At 39.0% G+C, this 17,305-nt stretch overlaps 1 protein-coding gene across 5 annotated transcripts in view; it reads right to left on the reverse strand.

Annotated features, from left to right (window-relative positions):
• Nucleotides 1–17,305, reverse strand: part of SOCS6 (suppressor of cytokine signaling 6) — an 828,170-nt gene that overhangs the window by 247,818 nt on the left and 563,047 nt on the right. For all 5 annotated transcript variants that reach the window (XR_015727576.1, XR_015727573.1, XR_015727574.1 and 2 more), the window contains one exon: nucleotides 547–650. The gene's annotated coding sequence lies outside the window, so the exon portion shown is untranslated. The remainder of the gene's footprint in view (nucleotides 1–546; nucleotides 651–17,305) is intronic.

A 17,305-nucleotide genomic window follows, 5' to 3' on the forward strand; every position in this document is an offset into this window, starting at 1 on the left:
GACGGATTGTATTTGAGGCTCTGATAAAGTACATTACGCTAGAAATTTTAATGAACATTATCAGAAATATATACTCTTCAGTTTCTGTTGTAAATGTGTACTACCCTGTTATCAAACAACACTAATCTCATCTCCAAACATAGCTGGCACTGCCCCTCCCTGAGAGTCAAGGTTCTCCTTTCTAGGAAAAGTGAAACAAATTCTCGGGACCTTTTCTCATTACTTAAACATCCACCCGACATTTTATGGAGAGTTTAAATCCTCTCGATTTCAAGATCACAACAGTTGCCATGTACTAGTCACGAGAGTCACCGCTAGACTTGATAGCCAAGGCAAGGCAGCCACACAGAAGACCAGAACCAGGACTAACACTTACCTACTCTTCTTCTTTCAAATCCAGCACAGCAAGATTTAAAAGAAATGCTTCAAAGGAATTTCACTGTGATTAAAAGTAAGCCATTATACACTACACAAATGACCTCCACAAATTCCTTTCTTAAAAAGTGTATCAGACATAAAATAAATCATAAACGTTATCAACCTTACCACTTCGTAGTTCAGGGGAGAGACCAGATGCCAAGAGTCAACACTTTCCGAGAGATACTCTTCAACTGAGTGCAGTTTAGTTCTTGAACATAAAACTCTCCCATCTACAAAAAGAGTTCAAAGCATTTACATTTTATATATATACACAGTACTAAAATACATACATATGCACCAATAATTACATAAAATGAATGAAATAACCCAAAATTTTTCTTAAATGTCTTTTCCTTGTAATATCCCAACCAGAATAATATTTATTAAAATTTACTTTTTGGGGGGAAAGAAATTGGTTTTTGTGGGTTTTGTAAGATTTGTTTATGAGAGAGTAAGCAAGAGAGCACAAGCATCGGGGATAGGAGCAGAGGGAGAGGGAGAGAGCAACTCAAGCAGACACCTCAATCTCAGGACCCTGAGATCAGGACATGAGCCAAAACTGAGCTGGATGCTTAACTGACTGAACCACCCAGGTGCCCCAAGAAATTGTTTTAAATATACTCTTTAGGAATTCTGAAAACTACAGGAGGGTATTCCTAAAATTAAAAAGTCAAGAAAAATTAGATCATTTAATGTTGTCTCTAGGATGCTGATTTCAAAGGATTACAATGAATTTTATAGAATCAGTCATGACTTTGTACAATGGGGTGCCTCTTTTCAGTTCAGGTGTGATACTTATGAATCATCCTAATGAAGGAGAAAGAACAAAATAAACTTATTATTTTAGGTCCAGGGAAGAGAGCTTTCAGGCAGGTACACATACCCACACACACGACAGAAAAAATTTGAGTGTGTGGAAGGTACAGTCTATCATTCCTGTATCTAAGAAGTCAAAAAAGCCTCCAGCAGGTTTTCAGCATTTCAGAGACACAATGAGCTTCGAGCACTTTCAGATTCAAAGATGGAGAACTCAATAACAATTGGACTCAATTGAAAAATCTCCATCTCAGCATAGACAGTAATAGGACAAATACAAGAGGATCGACATCCCTGGGATAACTTTGAAAATAGAATCCCTTTGATTTAAACTAAAAGAGAGACCCCCTCACTGAGGAAGTGTTAGCCCCAACCTTCTGGTGAGAAGGAACTGGAAGTATACATAGAAAGTGGATGACTGATACTATTTAAGTCTATTGCTACTAAAGTTTTAGAAGAGTTTTCATTTCAAGGAGTTCAACTCTGTACAGTAAATCATTTTATCCTTATAATTTAAGTTTTAAAACATGGTTTTTTTTTCCCTTCATTCTCCCTCCCACACCCCTTCTTTCCCAGTAGATCCATTACTATATACCAAGTATTTCAACGTAGGTTTTATTGCTTAGAATATGCAAAATAAATAAAAGATTCTCTCACGGAACATTTATTTCTGGAAGTCACATCAACGGGCACACACTGCTACAGGCTATGTCAGTCATCAGGACTCCTGTTATTAGCCACAGTTGTGTGAATTGGGGGGGGGGGGGTGGCAACTTCTTCAAAATGAGAGGTAAGACTCATCCCACATTTTGGGGATGCAAGAAAAGTGAGCGCATGCTTGGCTGTACTGGCTGCCCCTCAGAAGCCCCACAGAAGCGGCCATAAACTTGATTCCATCTACTTCCTCCACCCTATCATTTGCTCATCCTTGATCTATGAGAGAGAATAATCCCAATCTACAAAGGAAAGTTGTTGCATTAGTGATACTAAGTATCATCGCAGAGAGAGAATAAATGTCATTAACAACATGGAATTTTAAATGAAACATCCTCATCTCACATCCCTCTGCCACTCTAGCTCTATGCCCTCGAGGTTAAGAACAAGGCCATGGAATCAGCAATGTTCTCTTCCTACCCCCTCACCAACCATCTGGGTGGCCTTGGTCCTATATTTCAACCCTATAAACCTGCACCTTATTTTTAAGATTTTTTTTTTTTTTTAATTTGACAGAGAGAAAGTACACACACAAGCAGGGGGAGCAGGAGAGGGAGAAGAGGCTCCTCACTGACCAGGGAGCCTGACGTGGGGCTAGATCCCAGGACCCTGGGATCATGACCTGAGCCAAAGGCAGAAACTTAACCTCCTGGGCCATCCAGGTGCCCCAGACCTTATTGTCCTCAGTTATTAGAATACTCACCTCATAGATTTGTTGGCACGTTTCAAAGTAAAATATGCACACTAAGCTACATGCCCTTTCCTCAGTAAATAACGGCTAGCATTACTAAAATGGCCAGAATAATCTATGAATCTGTAATCTTGATAGAATTACACAAACTTCCATAGCCTGGAAAAATTCCAAGAGGACGTGTAAATGTAAAGAAAGATGCTGGAAGTGCATACAGTTATACGTCCCAAGGCAGACATCCAAAGCCACAATGGGGACTGAAGTCTCTGTTCCTCAAACAGTGACCCGCAGAACCCACTTCACTCCACAGGAGTATAGACGCGCCACAGGGACACCCCTTCATCTTTGGATGAAGAAACATAGTAACAGATTTTAAAAGGCATTTCAAGCCATTTGAAACTGAATTATTTCCTCCATTTGGCTAATAAGATGCACTGTCTTTTTAAATAAACTCTTTGTTCTGAGACAGTTTTAAAATTTGAGGGAAAAACGAAGATAAATATTACAGTAGTGTGTATATGCTGTATATCAAGAAAGATTATCTCCCTCTGTGACTATGGAGAGGAATGTTATTGTATTCCTTCTAGGCACTCTTTTTGTATTTATTAATGCTTAATAAAATATTAATCACAAGAGAAATAGAGGTTTGGGTTGGAAGAAGTTTTTGTGCACCACACTGGGCAGACTGGACTAATAATGCAAACACTTTGACATCACATTAATGAAGGCACCACTGTTGTGGGCTGAATTCTTGTTTTTACTGAACCAAGTGAGGGCTTTGTTCCAAAGAAATTGTGACTCCGGCAAGCCTATTTAAGCCCTGAGAAATTTCCTTCTATTAGTGCTGGTGACATCTTTCAAAGGGCACACTATTGCCAATTATATTTACCCGTCATTTTAAGGCTAGAATTTTAAAGATAAATCCAATAACATTATTTCTTCTTAATCATTAGGCCTGTGCGTAGTTGACATAAGGTAATGCTTTGGGATATTATAGTTAGACTTTGTGAAGCGCAGATAATTGGAAGAGTGCATTTAGTATTTTTGTTTGCAATTTCAGTTTGGCTTGGTAGGTAAGACTGCAGGTTTCAGAAGAGCCAGCTGCCTTGACTCAAATCTTGACCCTCCAACTTACTAGGTATGTGACCTAGGGCATGTTGTTTAATGTGTTTATATACTGATTTCTTTATAAGGGTGACAATATATTAGTACATAATACTATTTTGAGGCTAAATATATGTTAACTAGCTGTTGCTTCATATTATTATTCATATAAATATTCAAAATAGATGACCTCCTTTGTGCCAGGAATTTTTCCAGATTGGATAAAACATTGAACAAAATATACACAGATCACTGTTGTTATGAAGCTTATATTTTAATAGCGCAGATGGACAATAAACACTGAAAGTAAAACGATATGGCACTTAAAGAGGAAGGACTAACAAGAAAAAAAGCAGGGTAGGAAAGAGGAAATGTGGAAAGGTACTGAAGTTTTAGAAAGCCTGGCTATGGTAAGTATTCAACATCTGTCCTTGAGCTTCAAACTCACCCTTCTGTATGTTACTTGGTAATGCTGAAGCTACGACTTTGCAAACCACCTCCCTACTTAGCTAGCAGGCTCCTTGCAGGGCCCACCAAGCTTCCCTAGAAGGAAACTAAGATAAGAGAAGGAAGAATGGACTTTCTACTTCCTGTTCACTTCCTTCTTGTTTCCTGGTTCTACCAGTGTCCTTCCAGCCATGCTTTACTCCAGCAGGAGAGCATTCCAGCTGAAGAACTTAAAGCCAGTTTTTATTTTGTTTCCCCAGCATTTGCAGAACCAGTCTTATCACACTGCCATGTTCCCAGAAAACTACTTGCATGGGCCGGGTGGTGGCTTCTCCTCAGAGATGCTCTAAGCCTAGCTCCATGAATCCCTTCCTCTAATGACACCACCACCCGGTTAAGCAGCACTCTGCCCTTAACAATCTGGACCAAGCTTTGCAAGGCTTATCTTCTATGCTCCATGGTTTAATAATCCCAGTCTTTTCCCTTTCTTCTCCAACCCTAAGGATAGAAGCCCTTCTCTGAAGCTGCTACCTCTGTACTGCCTTACTGTTCCCACTGCACCATTTCCACTTACCTGGCTAACAAATCTATATACTTAGTTAGTATTTTAATTAATGATTCTCCTTATAAACATGACATGAATTTTCACTCTTGAATAGCATGACTGTGTGATGGACAGCAAAGGCTTCACTGAGTAAAGACGTGAAAGAAGTGAGAGAGTGAGCCACACAGATATAGAGGGAAAGCATGCTGGGCAAAGAAAACTGCAAGTGCAAAGGTCCTGAGGTGGGCCCTACCTGGTATGTGTGAGGAATAACAAGAAAGCCTCTGCTTCTGAAGAATAAGCAAGGGTTGAAGACTAGAAGCTGAGATCTGAGAGATTACAGGGGCCAGATTATGGAATGCCTCATAAATAGGGGGACTATTACTGTTTGAACAGGACACTTCGGAAAATGGCTACTATTAATCAGTAGGTAGAGATAACAGGCATTAATTAGAATGTTCTGGCGTATTGATTTGAATGACCTTCCTTTGTGTAAGTCATTGTCAGGACCTTAGTTTTTATTTAAAGTGAGGTATGAAGCTATTTGATGATAGAGCTATAACTTGCTCTAACTTATATTTTAACTGCTTCCAAGGGGAGAATAAGTATGTATTTTCTACAACACAGTTATTTCTTAACTCAATACAAATTATTTAACTATAATCTATAATAAGTGTGACAAAACATACATGGGTTTTTGAGTAAATCTAATAGAAATAAAAACACAGCTATACCACTATATTTACCACGAAATCCAACTTATTGATAATTATCTAAGTTAATGTTAGCTTTGTTTTTTCTAATTTAAGGAAAATCATTAAGATTTTTCTAACTTTAGGGACGCCTGGGTGGCTCAGTCAGTTAAGCATCTGCCTTCGGCTCAGGTCCTGGGATCGAGTCCTGCATCAGGCTCCCTGCTCAGCAGAGAGCCTGCTTCTCCCCCTCCCTCTGTCTCTGTCTGCCACTCCCCCTGCTTCCGCTCTGCCTCTCTCTGGCAAATAAATAAATAAAATCTTTAAAAGATTTTTTTTTTCAAACTTTACATTAAAAATCCTTAGACCTTTGTCTGTACTAGATTTTTTCTTCTGTTCTTGAAATACTATCAAGAACAAATTAGCCTACCTGTACTTCCAGCTAATATTGATCACAGGAAAAAGTAAAGGTTAGAAGGAAAGTCACAGCTAAGAATTAACGGGGCTGGGATTTGAGCCCTCGTCAGTCTTCAAAACCAATATTTCATATGTCTCACCAAGCCCCGTATATTAAATATCCTAATTTTATGACCTTTTAATTTCATGTTAAGCATTAATAAAGTGCATTTTGTTTTACTTTGTTGTCATTTTGTGGAAAATTGGAACTTCTTTTTGAGAAAAAGAATTCCTCAAAGTCAAATTTCAGTATCTCACCTACCTTCCTTTGCCAAAGGTTGCCTATTAGTACTCAGTACCGTTCTTCCCCTCTAACATTCCCATACGTGTTAAGAACTGGAAGACTAGACTCCATTGTCGGTAGGGCTGCAGTTTAGATTCTACTGTAGAGATGCACTTAAATGGTTCATTACATACAAATATTAGTTCTGTGAACTACAAAGAAGTATTCACTCATTATCTGGGTCATCCTGTGTCCTATGTAGGCCAGAAGGAACCTCAATTCTATAACGTTCTCTATATCAGATGTATAGGGTAAAAGAGATTTAACCTACACAGAGCAAAACAGATATCAAGAATAAAACAAGACAGGTGTTAAAGTAACAGTAAGAATTCAACCTAAAGAAAGGTAAAAATGCACATCAAGTTCAGTCTAGGTTTTGAACAGGGCCTTGAGTGTCTCCCTAGGAACAGGACTTGTAACAGTGATACTGGAATAAAGAAGGTTGACCTAAGCCAGATAACAAAGACTGAAAATACCAATATTATCCTAAATGTTAACTACCCAGAATTTAAATAAAAACTTGAAACAAAATAATGTGATATCAATCTAAGGAAAATAAAATTCACCAATCACAATTTTGCTTCTCTGATAATATAGTCTACTGAGAGTTTATAAATTAAATGTGATTTCTATTTCCTAAATTACACGTTTACTTTTTAAAAGCTGCATATTTAATTATACGAAACAAGGATCTGTGCTGAAAAAGCAGAATTAAATTGCTGAATTTGGAGGAAGAGCTACTTTCTTATTTTGAAGCAAGTTTTTAATAGTCAAGTCATTTTCTCCTAAAATCTATACAGAATGTAACGAAAACCATCCCTATGAAAGACCACAGGAATCTGAGATTGGTGTTGATAGTCAACTCAGTGAGCACACCAGCACTGAATTCTAATCACCCTCCTCTGACACCGAAAACACCTAGTGATTCTCCACTGACTGCTGAATGGAGTCCCAACGTCTCAGTCATGAAGCATCTTCTACCAGAGGATCCAAATTATTAACCATTTCTCATTATGTATCAACATGAGCATTTCTCTTTAGTCAAAGTAGATTCCTAGCTCTCATCTGAAGAGGTCCCTCCCATTCTTTTTCTACCAGACTTAGTTCTCCACACGGCACACACTTCCTTCTCTTCTGGGACGAATGCCATGGGCTCTGGTTCTACCAGTGACCAGCAGTGCACTGAGGGAGGTTTTCCAAAGTTATTCTGGCTCACAGAGGGAATGACTTTGCTTCCGAACTCGAGAGCTGTGTGCTGTGACCCACGCGGTGCTGGAGATCCCTGTGGCATATCTCAACATCAGACCTCTCAGATCGCACAATCCTTCCTCAGAACACCTTGCTTAGTACTTTCCCTCATGCTCCAGCTCCCTCACCACCCCCCCCCCAAAAAAAAAAGCTGGCATCTGTTACTCCAACAAAAATATTACAGAACTAGTTTTAGGGAAAAAGAGATGCTTATATTAGTAATACACAGGCAATGCATCACAAATGAATTTACCCTTTGGGTGTATAAGCCAAACCAAGCTCTAAGTTGATAAATTAGTGTAGTGAAATCTACTGTCATACACAAGTACATAAGCAGGATAATCTGAACTTTAAACAATAGACTGAAAATCACTTTACCCAAAAAAAGCACCTATTTTTATATTTAAAAAAAAGTGTCAGCTCTTGAGTGGTATAACATCAAAAATATCAAAGGATGTCCCCAATTCAGCTTTGCAATGCTTAACTGTTCAACTGCTTGCTCATTCCCTGCATGTGTCAGGTCAGTCCTGTTTTTTAAAGTTCAGAATCTCCTATTGTCATCTTTTAGGATACTTTTAGGATTTTATTATTTTTAATTTCTTAAACATGTCAGTATAACACTTAGCTATTCATCATCTATAAGTTTAAGACCAAAAATTTTGCCTCCGTAAAGTTTAAACAGGAGTAAAAAAATGAAAAAACCAAGCACTGAAAACTTAAAAAGTTAAATGATAGGGGAGCTAGTGCCAATACAGAAAAGCACCCTACTGTGTCTTGGACTTCTGCTGTGGTAAATACTAATATGAAACTAGTTAGAAAAATATTTATCCCTAAGTTAGCAAAATAAAACAGTGTAATTCCATTAATTACTCTTTTGTGCATGATACACGTTACGAGGTGAACTTCACATTTGATAAGGTGGCATAAAAATCTGCAAGAAAGTGTGCCTCGTGCTTAACATCAATTTAAGCTAAGGAAAATGAATCTAGACCCCTTGCAACTGCTGAGAAATGGAGAACAGATTGGGGCTTGGGGAAAAAGAAGGGGAAAACCTGCAAAGTGAAAGGAGAGGAAGGGCTGGGAACTCCGAGGTAGGGGCAGCAGAGAAGCCAACAGCTGGGAAAATCCCTCTCACAGAAACATATTCATAGATAAGATACATGTGGCCTTCAAAATCCAGATGTCAACCAACCAGTTACTCTTACTGGCAGGAGATGCAAGGTGCAGCAACTTTCCCTTTCCTTAGAGGGGAGTGTCCAAGCAGGATTGAAACCTGTAGTTTTCACTACACGTTTTATTGGCATGGAAGTATTCTAAGTGTCCATGGAGTTTATCTCCCACATCCTGGTATACATGTGTTGTGATAAAAAAAAAAAAAAAATTAGGGTACTTGTAACTTCCTGATGACCAGGTCTAATTAGCACAATGCTAACAAGCGAGCAAACCAACATGCTATTCTTTAGAACGTCAAGATTACTGAGGTCCCTGTGCACTATTATGAAAGACAGTGGGAGAAGTAACACAGCCCCAGAGCAAGACAATGAATGTGTGCTGCTGTTCCTGCCATTTAGAGGCAAACTGTTCCAAATCCTCCCTGACGATGGTTACAGAGAAGAAAGCAGTTGCCAGATAAAAAGCCACATAGCAAACGCCAGAAGCTGTGAGGATGGGGTCTGTTTAAAATACTGCATCTGCTGTAGCATCTGCGATCAGAGCTATGTTGAGAGAGGCAAGCTGCCATTGTTCCTGAGGGATCCTGCTTGTCCCTCCTGGGTGTGCCAAGAGGGCAAGCTCCTGACCACTCTTCACCTGAGCCATTTCTCAGGGTTGGGTTTTCAGTGAGCAACCTCGAGGGATAAGATAATGTCTCCTGCACATGATGTTCTCCCACGCCTGAGTTCCTCAGCTTGATGCAAATTCACTGCCCCCTCTATAACATAGTCAAGTGACGGTTTCTCTGGCTATGTGTAATATATTCATTGTAATGTATACAACAGCTGGAGCCCCTCACCCTTTATGTGAAGGAAGTTCTGGCATCTTTGCATTGTTTGTTATAGGTACGGCTGTGTCTGGACTTTAGGGGCTATTCCCAGAGCACCACTGGGATGAGTCCCAAGTGTCCTTGCAAAGCACGAATCCTAAATCATTGACCACTTTCCCTCATGTGTTAGTCCTCTCCTATTGCAAGCAGAATAATGACTGTCCACGGATGTCATTGCCTAATTCTTGGAACTTGTGAACATGTTACCTTACGTGGAAAAGGGTCGTTGCACTGGTGATTAATTTTACAAGTCTGTGATGGGGGAAATTATCCAGGTGGTCCCAGTGTTATCACAGGGTCCTGTAAACAGAGGCAGGAGGGTCAAATTCAGATTAGCAGAATCTGGTGTGACACTAGGAACTGCAAGCTTGGGCAAGCAGGAAGTCTCTAGAAGCTAGACAGGGTAGTAAATGAGTTCTTCTCCAGAGCCCCCGGAAGGAGCACAGCCCTGTTGAGCCATTCTAGACTTCTGGCCTGTAGAAGAGTCAGGTGAAAAGTGTATGTTATTTTAAGGCACTGCATCTGTGTTATTTGTTACAGCAGCAATACTGAACTGACATAACTACTTTAGCTTTATATTTCTTTTCCCCCTCCCTTAGCATAATTCCCTCAAGGCCTAACTCCCCAAAGACCTACTCCTCCTCGTGTCCCCCAGTTCCTGCCAGTAAATGTCAGCCAGATCAGAACTCCTTCTCTGTAGGAGGCTTGAACTTCTCTGTGTGGGCTGTACTGAGACCCGAAGGCAAGGAGGAGGAGAGGTGATACTGGTGCTCGAGGAAAACAAGCTTCTTCTTGCCAGACAATGCTTGAAGGGAGGTCATTGCCCAGTGTCCAGGTACGGGGTAGGAACTACTTCTGCCCTCTGGAAGACCTCAAAGGTATGTGGGAGTGGGGAATACCTTTGGGTTTACTTAACCAAAGACTCCAATCCTAAGTCTTAGGGTCCCATTTTTCCATGGAAAGTTTCAAATGCAGCCTCTTTTGTGGCTAGGCCCCCATTACAACATGATCCTGACCTATGTTTTAGCACAGAGCTAAGAGTATCCATTCAGGTTGCCACAAGGGCTCTCTAGCTTTCAAAGATGTGTTAAATTGTCAATTATCCACTCTGAAATTATGTATCCCAGATATTTCCAGGATATATTTTTCAATGCCTCATCTTTATGCTACGATCCCTACTACCTCTAATTAAATCAAAGCTATACCACTGTCAAACAAAATGATACTGTATTACAAGTGAGGGTTCAAATACGAACGGAGTTCTACAGACTGTCGATATTCCAAGGCACACTTCTCACAATGCTGAATGGCGAATATCGATCAGGAATCTGACCACTAAAGCTTATCCAAGAAAGTCAAACCAGAGGCTAATAAGGGGACTTTTTGTTCTACTGTCCCTTCCTCAGCCACTCCACTCAGTCATTTGATTTAGGCCAGTTTTTTAGTTCTTGCAGAATGAAAGTCTTCCATTTAAATTGTCCCAAGTTTCTCATTTTTCATGCCAAATGCATGCTATAATCTTTCTTCCAATGATTGGCAACTGAGAAGGGTACAGCACTGTAAGTTTAAGGTTGTGGCAACAGAGGTATTTTTTCCCTAGAATCTTCCTTATTATCAGCATTGGACAGTATCCTCCAGAGTCAGCAAAAGAAGAGTGACTTCCCGATAAAATTTGATTGCAAGGTAGGCTATCAAGCCAGAATGCTTTCCTGGCAAAGAAAGTTTGATGACTGGGACAGATGGGAGGGTTTCAACATCGAAGACTACTAAGTCCACAGGATATCCTCAGGGTTGCTGGTTGCTCAGATGGCACATTCCTACAAATTACTGAAAAGCATCCCTACCTCCAGACACTTTACTTCCATCTATAGAACTTGCGAAATATACCGGTCTCATGACTCTTTATTGCCATATTCTAGGGGAAAAAATGTGATCATACACACATCTGTAATGTGCACAATACAAATGACTCTCACTTAGACATGGGGTCTTGTGCAGGGCACAGCTGCACGGTTCTGCAAGAATGTCCTAGATTCCACTTCCTTCCACAGTGGTCATTCTCGAGCATATATGTTCTCTTATAAAAGTCTGATCTTACATTGCTCTTATGGTTATGGTTTCAGTAACAGAAGACCAAGTTAATTAGTAGTACAATTTAATCCAAAGCTTACATAGTTTTCAGCTATTGAAATAAGGGGAAAAACTAAAAATCAGTAAAACCCCTTCTTCTTTCATATAAAGTCAATTTCTGGCCAAATCACAGTGGGTGACTGATGAATCAGTAATAAGAATTAGAGAATCTTAATGGAGAACCATAGAGATTTGTGCCAAGTGTTTTCTTTCTACCCATGTAAAAATTCCAAGAGTTAGACTGGAATAAGTTCTGTCACAGATTTAACTCTTTCAGACCATAGGATCGTAAGATTTCAATTCAAGGGAATATATGAGGATTTCATGTAAGCACATGGTGGTATTTCTATCTAAGTAGTTATGAAGAATCTTTGCCCAACAACTCTGTCCACAATTGTTCTGTACACCGTTAAGCTCACCATTCTCTAGTTGGCCACTAAATGCTGTGATTTCTCAGGCTCTCGCCCACCCCTGCCCCACTCTACTATACTCACTCTAGAAAATATCACCTACTCAGTGATTTACTCGGAAATCTACAAAAACAATTTTTTTTTTCCCTCTAAGGCCAAACCAGTATATTTGTCTGCATACACAATTTAGTTGTATCTAAGCAGATTAAATCACTAATATCTACTCCCAGCTCCACTTAAGAAATATAATTCCCTATCCCGTTTGATATTGAACTTTCCAGGAAACTTTGGTCTCATGATTTTCAATGTCACAAGAGCAACTCTAACCATGTTCAAAACCAAAATAATGATCTCCTGTTGTCATCCACAGGTTGCCTAATTGTCATAGTGACACCTCCACCTAGGAGAAAAGTATTTTTTAGCATAGAATCCTTTGGACTGTACATAAAAGCACTATGTCCTTCATGTGCTTACCAAGTACATGAACAAATCCTGTCAATTTTACTCTCAAAATATTTTTGTAAGAGAACTTTATAGTTACTACAAAGGTCAAAGCTATTATCATCTTTTTACCTAAACTGCTGCAAAAACATCCCAAGCAGTTTCTCAATCTTCAGTAAGGCCAATTTACAATTTTAGCCTCAACTATCCAGGACAAAACAGCTGAATAAACTGCATTAACCACGGCAATCTACCTTAGAAAATCAAGTAAATTTCTTAACTTTCTGTATCGACCCTTCACCTTAACAGAGCAATTAAAGTACAGGAAGATGTATTAGTGATTATACAGATTTCATCTTTGCTTGAAGTAGTAAAGTCAATGGCAATTCTACCATGCCTGACAAAGGCGGAGAGTGAGGTTTTAACTGACCTGATATTCTTTCCAGGGCTTAAGCAGCATCAGTGGTCACTTGAGGTAAGTCAAGGACAAATTTTGAAATTTAAACACACACTTCTAAAACAAACAAACAAAAAACCCCACACACTTCTAGATAACACATAATTCAAAATATTTTGAATTTAATAAAACATAGTATATCAAAATTTGTAATATGCACATAAAGCAGTTCCTAGAGGGAAATTTATAGCATTAAATGCTTATATTTTTGAAGAAGAAAGTTCAAGACAATAATCTGTTATGACCTCAGACATGAGAAAAAGAACAAATTTGCAGCAAGTCAAATGAAATGGTAAAAATAAGATGGAAATACAATGTCACTGAAATGAAAAACAATGTTATCAATGAAATCAAAAAGTTATTTGAAATGATTATTACTACTGATAAATTTCTAGCTACCAAGAGGGGGGAAAAAGACAAATTATCAACATCAGGAATAGAAGAGCATCATTAGACACTGTATACACATTAACTATAAAAGGGATTATAATTGAGTTTACCTATAAATTATCCTAAGTATTTACTCAAGTCAAATGAAAACCTATGTTCTTACAAAGACATGTACACAAATGTTGATAGTATTTTTGTGGATGATCAGTAAAAACTGGAAAAAAAAAAAAAAGATCCTTTAACTAGTTAATGGATAAACACGCCATCAACCAGCCCTGCAACGGAATGCTAGTTAATAAAAAAAGGGACGAACTAGTGGTTTACACAACAGCATGGATAAATCTCATATGGATCATGTTAACTGAAAGCTTTCCAAATGCTACATACTGTTTGATTCAATTTGTAGGACACTTGAAGGAAGACAGAACTATAAAAAAATAAAACACTATAGAAGGGAGGGAATATGTAGAAAATGGCAACAAAACAAGACAAATTTTGTAGGGTGATGGAACTGCTCTATATTTTTATTTTGTGGGTATGATAGGTATCTCTGTCAAATATTTTGGCATTTGTTGTGTATGGCAAACATGTTGGTTTATGTCAAGAATACTAGCATTCCAGGTTTTTATGTCAAAACTCAGAATTATGCACCAGAAAAGGTAAATTTTACTGTATGTGAATTACTTTTCAGTATTAAATAGGAACAATAACAAAAAAGAATAGCTGAAACACAAACTAAGGTAACAGATGTAAGTTTAAATATACCCTTTACTCCCAAAATGCATATTTAACCTGACCTTTTAAAAGAAAGATTCTCAGATTAGATAAAATTATAAAGTCAGCTCTATACTCTTAATTAGAAATAGATCTAAAAGATAATGGTCCAGAAAATTCAAAAAGAAGGGGATGGAAATAATGTACAAATACCAAGAAAATAATGGTTTTATAATAGCACAGTAAGTAAATTTTAAGGCTAAAAGAAAAAAAAAAAGCAAATCAAGAAACAGATTAACTACGGAGAACAAACTGATGGTCACCAGAGGGAAGGTGGGAGGGGGAATGCGTGAAATAGGCGATGGGGATCAAGGAATGCACCTGTTGTAATGACGTATGAAAACGCTGAATCACTATACTGTATACCTGAAACTAATATTACATTGTATGTTAACTGGAATTTAAATAAAAACTTGAAAAAAATTGAAAATAAAATAAGAAAGTATATCATTCACTATCACAAGGGACTTAAGTGTATCTAAAATAAAAATCTGTTTATAATATAAAATGTTATATTACATATAATTATACTGGCATACGGTAGTCTTCTAGGTGTTAAACTAGGAGGTCATTAGACTCATGTGGCTCTAACGACATGGTAACCTACATAAAGCAAACCAAAATCTAAGCCTATAAATACCTCCAGGTTATGAAATCAAAATGCTAGGAACAGCTGACCACAAACAGCCAAGTATGCTTTAAGCTACAGCCAATTTTTTTTTTTTTCTTTGCTTCTGCACTTTCTTTACAGAAGTCTTTCCCCTGGCTTCTATTGGAAGGGCACTCCTAACAATTTCTGGTCTGGTGAGGCCCAATTCAAATAGATTTTTTCCTGAAATAAACTCTTAAATTTTTAATATGCCTCAGTTTTTCTTCTAAGCATTCTGGTATCAGAAGGAAACCAGAGAGCACCCCCCCCCAACAACCCCTAGGAGAGATGAGCAACCAGGCCAAAGAACCTGTTAAGTAAGCCCCTTGAGCTTGCTACTGTTTCTCACTATCTCTGGAGGTGGTGGGTAAATACCCCTGGGATCCTAGCTCTGCAGCTTTTCTGTGATGACTTTAAGAACCTCCCCCCACTCCCCACGGGGCAAGACATAGAAACCAGGCAGGTCAGGGGTTAGACTGGGTCCAACTTAAGCTAGACTAGCTCCAGTGTGAGCCCTCAGGTGAATAAAATTTTAAGGCTGAACAAGCAGGTTAACCCACCAAAGATCATCTTGAATCACAGTGGCCACAGTGGAGAAATTTTAACTTAGAAAAAGACACCCATTTATGAAGCATCCTAGAGAAAAAGTAGCCTCACAACGCAGCACTCACCAAAAAGGATGGAAGGAAAATTATTTGTCCTCCTCTATAGTTTCTGGTGACCTGGATGGGACCCGCTTTGCCACCCCACTTGCTCTAGAGCCTGCAGACAGGATCCTAGGAAAACTAGCAGAAGACGGCAAACAGTAAAAATTCTCAAAGTCAGCTCTCCCAGATCTCTATCTGTGGTGCCTGGTTCAGAAAGAAAGGTAAAATTTCATTCATCCCTTCCTTTCCAAATGCAAATTGGCCAGAAAAAAACACTGGTTACCAATCCTGTGTCTCTCCCAGGAACAGCCATTGCTTTCTTACCTTGTTTTATATCTGGATACTTAGCTGGGCAACCATCAGGGTGGGGGCCCCAAAGACATGGTCAGCCAGATACATGGGCTATATTTTGTTCATGGTTAGGGTCCTACTGACTGTGCCATCTCTTTTTCTTTTGGTTATCTTTGGAAGTGGCTCTGGATCTTGGGAGGGGAGTATCTCTTGCACCCTCTGTGGAGACCCCTCTTGTGTCAATGGGATTGCTCAATACTGCCAAGGAATATTTACTATTTGTCTTGGCTAAAACAAGATTTCAGAATTTTTTTTTTTTTTTAACATAGCTCTTTTAGAGTAGGCAGTTAGTTAGGCTTTAACAGGATGCCTGAGGACCAGCAAAGAGAGCTGTTCATGGCCAACTATGGGGAAAGTTAGAGACCTGTAATGGCAGCACTCCAAAACCAAGCCATAAGAAAGCGGGACCAAACCAGAAAGGCACAAAACAAAGAAGGCTGGAAACCCTGACCAACTAAGAAAGGAAACCCTTGAAACCCTGCTCCCAATAAATGCCATCCCCAAGTAACAAGTATTCCACTCCCTGGTTAATAACTGTCAATAAAAGATAGAAACCCAAACTCTGTCAACAGCTCTCCCTTGAGCTTGTCTGCACTCACATCACTAGAGGACTCAATTTAAACAACAACAACAACAACAACAACAACAACTTTTCTACCTGCAATGCTAAACTATTGTGTCTGTTCTGTCCTTGAATTCTTCCTTGCAATGAGACTAAGAGCCTACAGGAACATCCCACGGACAGGATTGGGAGAGGTCCAGGGGTCTCCCCAATCCACCTGGCAAGAGCTCTAAGGCCAAAGTTTGGCCAAACTGGAAGCTGCTGTTGAGAGCCTGGTAGGACCTTTGTTTTAAGCCTCCTCCCATAAGCTAAAATGAAACTATGTACTCAGAGGTAAATAAAAACATTCTGAAGCCATTGCAGAAAGACTTACTGAAACATTCCAAAGGAACAGAGCTTTAAATCTAGAACAGAGCAATCTTTGATTTCCACCCTAGTTGAAGATCTTCTCTCTGATATAAACAACAAATAGAGGACAAGGTAGTTGGATGCCTAGGTCAGGGTCCAGTTATCATTCAGGTTGCAACCCAATTCTCTGAGGAGTTAAACAACTGTATTTGTCTTACAAATGTAGTCTCTACAAGAACAGAAATGTGGCTCTAGAAACAATTCAAGCCTACCTATCCTTTTTACCAATCCCCAAACTTACCCTATTCATCTCAAAAGGCTTGCACATAGTGGAAAAGATCTGGATTAAGAAAACAAAACACCTTCTTGGAGAAACATTCTTTCTCTGTGTCTCTGAGATGTAAGTGTCCTAACTGGTCTCCTCCAGGAACCCAGACGCATCTCTTGAAATGCAAGTTTCAGGGAGGTAATTCTTATCAAAGCAAAGCAAGACAGAGAGAAGCTAGTATTTGTAAATTAGGTGAATTTTAAAAAAATCATAAATGTCCTTCCCACAAATACCAGTAAGCTTTAACCGTCTTAAGTAAACTAAACTTCTATTTGCCAGAAACACAATTTGGATTCAACTGCTCTTTTACAAACTACTGAGGTTTGCATTATTATAACTATCTCATGGCTACATTCTTAAAA

The sequence above is a fragment of the Ursus americanus genome, chromosome 19 (assembly GCF_024610735.1).
Source record: "Ursus americanus isolate L20-20 chromosome 19, mUrsAme1.1.p, whole genome shotgun sequence".
NCBI classification, from domain to species: Eukaryota; Metazoa; Chordata; class Mammalia; order Carnivora; family Ursidae; genus Ursus; species Ursus americanus.